Source organism: Cavia porcellus, unplaced genomic scaffold (assembly GCF_034190915.1).
Source record: "Cavia porcellus strain 051 isolate PalLab524CR breed Dunkin Hartley unplaced genomic scaffold, mCavPor4.1 scaffold_23, whole genome shotgun sequence".
Lineage (NCBI taxonomy): Eukaryota > Metazoa > Chordata > Mammalia > Rodentia > Caviidae > Cavia > Cavia porcellus.
In genome coordinates this window covers 13,499,184-13,507,690 of record NW_026947506.1, presented here as the reverse complement: position 1 = coordinate 13,507,690, position 8,507 = coordinate 13,499,184, and positions in this window count along the sequence as shown.

The following is an 8,507-nucleotide window of genomic DNA, read 5'->3' as shown; positions in this document are numbered from 1 at the left end:
ACTGGGGCCTCAGCATTTCATGGCTCAGACTGCCATATTCTCTTCTGATGAGCATGGTGACTAAGCATGAATGTGATGAGAGAGGGCAAATGTCTATCAGTATTCAGTAAAATAGAAAGGCTATGTCTGGGAGTGAGAGAAGGTGGCAGTGTTTGAATGAGTCATGAATGATGTGCACTTGTGATTCATGCAATTATTTGGAATCTTGTTGGAGCCACTGAAGCTGAGTACACGTGCAGCACTCTGGCATAGCCTGAGCATGATTGATCTGAGAATGAGGAGACAATCAGTGGTCATGATAGATCATAGCTGGGGCCACCTGGAGACTTTCTGGATAGTTTTCCTTAATTAGCATCATTTGTTGCTCTGATGGGTCCTTGACACTCTCCTAAGAGCTTGCTTTGATTTCCTCCATTGTTCCCTCAACTCCTTGCTTGTTCTGATTATATATGGGCTGCTCAGCATCAGTCAGCCAGCTGCTAGCACAGTTATGAGCTCTGCCAAGGATTTAATCCTTCTGCAGCCCCAAAGATTGTGTCACTTGTTTCATTCTTTTTTTTTTTTTTAATTTTTTTTGTCTTTTTCCTTTTTATCGGTACCAGAGATTGAACTCACGACTACCTGCTTACAAGGCAGGCTCTTATGCCGCTGAGCTAAACCCCCAGCCCCACTTGTTTCATTCTTTTGGGCCTTTACCATGTACCTGTTTGAGGGGTTGAGAATCTAGGCACAAAATGCAACAACTTGGTGCCTGAACAGGCACACTACAGTGGAGATAGCTGCTCTGCAGGGTGACTTACCTTTGCTGTGTTCCTGGGGTAAAAAACGGCACCAAAAACATGTCTATTTCATTTTGTTTGGAAAATCCCTCATTTTCTTAAAAAAAAAATCCCTTCATCAGTGAAGTCATGATGAATCCCATATCTGAAATGCAACAGAAACATAACACAGAATTGCTTTTCTTTAGGAAGGTGGGCCCTGTTACTTCCAAAGATATTTTGTTGTAGCTCTTGTGGGAAATTCATGATCATTGTCCTTGAGGTGGATGTGGTCATTGTGAGATTGGGAAAAAAATAGGTAAACTGCTGCATTGAGGAGTGTCGAGCTCTGATTTCTGCCTTGTACACATGGTATCTTTGCTGAGGTGATATTTGGCAGGCAGTCACATAGAATATTCCATGGTTCGATTCCCAGTTTTCATGGGTTCACCACTTCTGGTGCTTCACCACCTCCTCTTGCCTCTGCCTCCACAAGATGCAAACCCTGAAAAACCTCTGGGCAACACTTTACCTGTTCTAACTCCCTTGCAAAAGGTGGCTCAAGAAGCTAAACAACATGGGGAATTAACTGCTTGTCCTGTTTTGCATCAGTGACAAGAGCCACACTCTGAAGGTTTTCAGTAACTGTTTAAAGAGTTAAAAGGGGCTGGAGATTAAGCTCAGTAGCATAAGCACCTGCCTGGCAACTGCAACATTATAAATTGAATCCCCTGTTCCAAAAGAGAAAAACAACAACCAAAAAAAAAAAAAAAGATAAAGAGTTTTAAAAAGGCTGTGAAGGAATATGGACTTAAAAGTACTTTTGTAGGGGGGCTGGGGATTTAGCTCAGTGGCATAAGCACCTGCCTTGCAAGCAGGTGGTCATGAGTTTGATCCCTGGTACCAATAAAAAGAAAAAAAAAGTACTTTTGTAATTGGCACTATTGATGGTATCAGTCATGGTTATGAAATTACCCCTTTGGAGTGGAAAACCTTAGTGCAAACTATTGTCACTCAAACCCAACATTAGGAGTAGCTCTAAGATTATACTGATGCTGTGGACAAGCAAGCTATAAATAATTTAGATTGCAATACTGCTATAGGAGCTACTGAATTATGGGGAGAGCGAGATTTTTCAGAAATTTGCCAACAAATTCATTGCCACCCTCAGGCTATTGCCCTCAAATGGCTTAGATTGCTTTAAAAGCTTGAAAAAGAATCACAGAAGCAGTGCACACACAAGGTTCCTTTAGCACTGTTAAACAGGAGGCCACTGAACTTTTCCTTACCTTTATAGAATGATAAATTAAGCTAGTGAATGCCACATGGATAATATGGCAGCAGCATTTATCTTGTTAAAGCAATTAACATACAAAAGTGCAAACCAAGACAACAAAAATGCTTTAAAAGATGTTTCTGTGAAACCTGACACTACCGTGGAAATCCCTGGTAAGTTTTGTAAGGTCCCTACTGATTTTCATGATCCCTTACCTTCTGGGACAGCTTGCCTGGTTCTTTCATGTTCACATGCATAAAAAACAGGCACTTTTGTGATTCCTGGTGTTATTGATGCTGATTAAACAGGCATATTGTTGATTTGATTGTGATCTCTCTTACCCATTCAACTAAATGTTTCTGAATCTGTAGCTCAATTAATTTTCTTGCCTTGTGTGTCGTCTAAAGCTTGTCAAGTTATTTGTGGAAATCAAGGCTTTGGCTGCACTGTGGTGTCTACTGCTATTCCCCTAGGAGATGCATGCCAAAGCCTCTCTTTTACTATTGACAACCTTTCCTTTTCAGGTTTGCTACACACTGGAGCTGATGTTTCTCTTTTTCTTCACTAACCTGGTGATACTTTATTTACCATTGTTAATGCTAATCCCTCTCATCTCTTGAGATGTACTGGAACACCTATTGTCCTTAGAATTGATTTAATCAATACCATCTTACCACTTACCAATGTTGACTTTTCCTTTTTGCTGACCTCTGCTGTTCTCTCTGCAAACACAGGGCTGTGGATTTAGTTCAGTGGCATGAATGCCTGCCTTGCAAGTGCACAGTCATGATTTTGATCCATTGCTCTTTGAATCCCCACTTTACATAACCCACTCTTGTAAGAAGACAATATGTACACATCAACCAGTGATTTCTTACAGTTTAGTTTTTCTTTGAAAGCATATATCTTTGTACCTGTTTTGTTTTGTTTATTCTGTTTTAAATAAAAAATAAGAAAAGAATATCTCTTCTCTTTAAACAATTAAAGAAGAAAAATGCACTTCCTGCACAAGTTTTTACTATTCTCTTCATGTGGCTATTTAAGTCAGTTTTCTGTCCCAATGAGGCTGTATTCTTCCCTGATTCAAATACATTCTTACCAGTATATACCTCTGACAAAACCTTTTATATTATACAAAACTCCCCAAGACCCATGTGGGCTGGGGCTGATGCCTCTGCTGATCTGGGGAAGGGGGATCCTCTGTGTTTTTGCTAAGGTCTTGTGTGGATTTCTGCTAATTGTGTTTGCCCTGTATGGAATGAGTTGGCATCACCGGCTACACAACGTAATTCCATTTCACCCCTCCCTGAATCAGGCCTTGGATCCTTTTATACAAGATCTCTGCTAGCTGATCTAAAACAAATACAAGATTGATTTATAGTTGTAGTCTCTAAATTTGTTAGAAGGTATTGTAATTTGGCTTGATTAAGGATATGCTTGAGTGCACTCTGATATTGTAGGATGTTTGTCAGTCTGTCCATATATCAGTTGCCTGTTTGTCCAGTCTGTTTGTAAGCAGTTGCTGGGAGTTGCTGAGCTAGTGATTGTTCATACCTGTAAATCAGAAAGCATAAATGGCCAAACAGGAGTGCTCAAGTGGCACAGAATATCTAGGAAACACCCTAAGGGTATGGAGTGCTTGAAGTGACCGGGTGTTCCAGCCCTGGGAGCATGGGGTGTATAAGGGCAGGTAGTTTAACAAAGGGGCATGGTCCAAGTACATAAATGGCCTTTGGAGAATTTAAATGTTCTCACAGACCCCAGACAACTTGTGTGCTGATTTCTGTGTTTGTTTCAATCCACACAGATCATCTGTCTGTCCATTTGTCCACTCTTTGAACTGCTGTTACTTTCATTTTAAGCTCAGTAACTTTTCTCTTTTTCCATGTTTGCATTGTTTGATTAAAGATTTCTTTGGCCTGGGGCTGGGGCTTTAGCTCGGCAGCATAAGTGCCTGCCTTGCAAGTAGGCAGTCATGAGTTTGATCCCTGGTACCAATAAAAAGAAAAAAGACAAAAACAAAAACAAAAAAAAAAGATTTGTTTGGCTTGTGGATTTATGAAGCATGGTTTCACATTGGTTGCCAGCTGCTCGAAATGTCACAAAGACTGGGTATATGAATGTAATATGTTGTTATTCATCACTGACTTTATAGTCTCATTATTTAGAAATTATATTAGTAGGATGAATAAACAAGGCCCGTGGGAGAAAAGATGGTGGATATATAACAGCAGGCTACCGAGACTCTCTGAGATAGTCAACTTACATTCCATAAATAATATAGTACAGTGAGTCCCAAACAGAGGGAGATAGACACTCCTAACCCTGGAACAAACTAAGCCGAGAGAAACCAATTAAAATACAGTCCCAGTGCTACAACTGGAACAGCTACAGTCTCAGTGCTGCTGCTTGAACTTGCTGCCACTGCCACACTTGATCTCATGCAGCCAATATTTATGGAACTACACAAAAGCTCACTAGTTTTAACTCACTGGAGATGCATTCACACTGAAGATGGGAGTCAGTGATCTTAACTGAGAGGTGAGCTGGCAGGGAACTCACTGCATCAACCTGCAGTGAGTGATGGGAATAAAAACCCTTCCATAGAGAAAAAGGAGTTCCAACAGATGACATTCTGGCACCGGGCAAATTGGCCAGAACAAGGGCTGCAGTGACTTCAGTCAGCTTCTCTCTTCTCCAGTGGGATTGTTGGGGAGCACCTGACCTGGGTCACACCTCAGACTGAGACAAATAGGCTAGCCCACCCCAGTCCCGATGCTTGTCAGAGCACCTTAATGCAGTGAAGCCTTCAGCAGATTGAATAACTCAGAGGGGCGGGCCCAGCATAGGCTTCACTGGTCTGTATCTCTATAGTACACTGCACTGGGGGGGGGATCACATAGTCAGAACGTCAGACAAATTGTAATCAACAAAGAAAGAACCTGGGCCTCCTATTACACCTGTATGGAAGGAAAAAAAATAATGAAAAGAAGAATCAAAAGAAAGTGTTCCCATTCCCCAATCATGAGACCATGTACCTAGGAAAAGTAAATGCAAAGGAGAATGAGGACAGCAAACATGCAATATCAGACACAGCACCAGTAGACATGAAGCAATATCTTCAGGAACTCAGAGACAATTTCGTAGACCCTTAAAATGAAAGTATTTAACCAAGTAAAGCAAGATATAAATAGAATATTTTAAGAAATTCGAAGCACCTCTCAAGAAAAACATGGAAGAATGGAAGAACACACAAAAAAGGGGAGAATTGTTTCAGGAGGAAAATAGAGAAAAGATAGAATAAAGAAAGCTGGTTCAAAAAGACTACCAGGAATTTAAAAACTCCATTGAAACCTGGCAAAACTGCTAGAAAGAAACTAATGATAGATTATCCAAACTAGAGAACAGGTTTGCACTGTGGGATCACGAAAGGAAAATTTTCTTAAAAATAACAAGGAAACAAGCAGTAACAATACAAAGGGTAGATGATGACAAAAGGATGTATAACTTAAGAATAATGAATGTGAATGAAGAAGCAGGGGTACAAACAAAGGAACTACAAAGGCTACTTACAAAAATAATTAAGGAAAACTTCACAAGCATAGGAAAAGGAAAGGATACTCGGCTGTATGAGGCATACAGAACTCCAGCCACCTAAACCAAAACAGAACTACACATAGGCATACTATAATCAAGATCCCAGAAATCCAGTATAAGAACAGAATATTAAAAGCTGTCATAGACAAGAAACAGATCATTTATAAGGGAATGCCCATCAGAATTACATCAGACTTCTTGGCACAAACCATCAAATCGAGAAGAAAATGGAGCGAATTATCTAAGTCCTGAAAGAAAATAACCTCCAGCCCAGATTGATGTATCCTGAAAATTTTCCCTAGAAATTAGTGGAGAAACCAGATGCTTCCAACATAAAGAGGAACTGGGAGAATTCACAGCCACCAATCCAACCCTTCAGAGAATACTACTACAGGACATTCTAAAGAGAGAGAAAAGGACCAGGATTTCATGAACAGTGGTAGAGAGGCCACAATGAATGGAGCGAAAAGTGAAATGAAGAAGACAAATAGACAACTAATGACAGAAAAAGACAACAACAAAAATGAGACAGAGAAGGTTGCATATAATTTCTAATATAGCTGGCCTATATACATTAAATTAAGGAAAAAAGAGATAATCACATGGAGAGTGGATCAAGAAGCAGGGCCCATAGAGATACTCTTTATAGGAACTATAATTAACCTGAAGAAGCATATTTGGACCAAAATTAAATATGAGAAATAGAATTTGATGTGATAGGGAACAAAGGCGTAATAGGGGCGACTGGACCAGTATTTATGGATAGGTTGGAAAGACAGGCTTTAATAAGTAAATAAATACAACTAGAGATCAAGTCTAGGAGTGAGAAAGTTCAGAAACACTTAGGTAAATAGTAGGTTGCCCCCCCCCGCAATATAAAACCAAAGGTGTTGGGGAGACCCCAAAATACATAGCACACCCTGGGGGAGTGAAAGGGGAGGAATAGTCTTTAAAAAGACAGAAGAAGATATGGCTATGAGTGTATCAGGAGTTAAAATCCATATTACTTGCACCACTCTGCTTAGATAGAAGTTATTCCATCCCAGTTTTTATACAAGCACTAGATCTGATTGCACAGACAGCTATCCCCAAAATATTAGGATATAGCACAGTAATCATCTTTAATTTCCTGTTAACTTAAACTGGATCCCTCTATAACTTATACTGTTATATCATGACTGATCTTAGTTAAATCTGATTTGTTTGATTGCTTCTTGTTATTGACAGATTTTATTCAAAACCGTTAGGTTGATAGTATCATCACAGAGTATAGACAACTATACTGAAAATAACAATGATTCACTACAATATCCATTCTGATTTGATTAATACCTGTTTTGTAGGTCTACACTATCTACAAAGTTGTATTTCTATTAATACTGTTATGCACTGATATATTTAATTGTACTTTATCTGATGGTATAGCCATTTCTATTGATGAAAACAACTGACAACACAGTAACCATGATAGAACTCCTTGTACAGCAGTTTTTTTTATGTCTTTTTAGTTTTATGTATCTCTAGGATTATGTTTTGCTCTGTCCTGCTTTGTTCTGTTTCTCCCTCTAATATACAAAGGATAGAAATACATGTTAAGATGCATGCTTCCATAAAACCTATCAACAGTTTACGAGAACTGATCTTATGACACATGATGAAATGAACAAATACTTTGAAGGGGAAAAAAGGACACTATAGTACCTAGTGCTGATTCTGTAGTTTCATGATGTGAAATCCAGCAATACTATTATCTTCAATCAGAGTGATTTTAATCTGCTTTAGTTTATTTAAACTCAACATAAATGTTGAGTTTCAAAAGAAAGTGTTCCCATTCCCCAATCATGAGACCATGTACCTAGGAAAAGTAAATGCAAAGGAGAATGAGGACAGCAAACATGCAATATCAGACACGGCACCAGTAGACATGAAGCAATATCTTCAGGAACTCAGATGGATAAATATATACATTTTTAAGTGTATAGTATTGATAGCCATATTACTTAGTTTTTATTAGATAGTTCAACAGAACTATTTGTACTCTCCCTGTTTGAATTCCCATTTATATGTTCCACTTTTGTATCTTGAACAATTATTTGTAAGAGGACAATATGTAAACACAAACGTGATTTATTACTGTTCATTTTTTTCTTTGAAAGTATGTACTATGTCTCCCTGTTTTCTGTTTTGTTTTGTCTTTCTTTAAATAAAAATAAATTTAAAAATATAAATAAATAAACAAAGTCCCTTAGCAGTGAGATTGCTGGACCAAGCTCTGATTGATAAATAAGAAAGTAGCTGTCTGGTAACATTTTTAACCAGCTCTTGTTAATTGATTAGAGACCTCAGTGATCTCCAGAGCATTATAGGAGACACCTCAAATAAATTTATGAAATGCATTCTTAAATGTTCACATTGGTCATTATCAAAAGAAGTAATACATATTTTTGGTTTGAAGATGCCTGTATAAAGGTTTCACATGGTTATGACAGTTGATTGTAACCAACTTCATGATGTATTGCATATATGCATATTTCTGGACTCAGTGATTGTAAAATGGGGATTACTTGTGGTAACAGATTTTTGTGTCATGTGCACACCTCTGCTAATACCAAAATTTTGAGATTCATATTCAACTAAAGATCAATAAGTTGGTCAATAATACACAAAAAACTTCTTGTGTATTAGATAAGGGTGATGACTGAAAGGGATATTTTATGTCAAAACAGAAATTTAGATTGTTGCAAGAATCTCATGATTGTCATGATGCAGTACTATGTGTGGTTCTGATTCCTGATACACTATGTAAAATATGCAACTGTTAACACTCTACATATTCAAATGCTAAAACGTCCATGGATAGAAGAAAACAGGGTTCA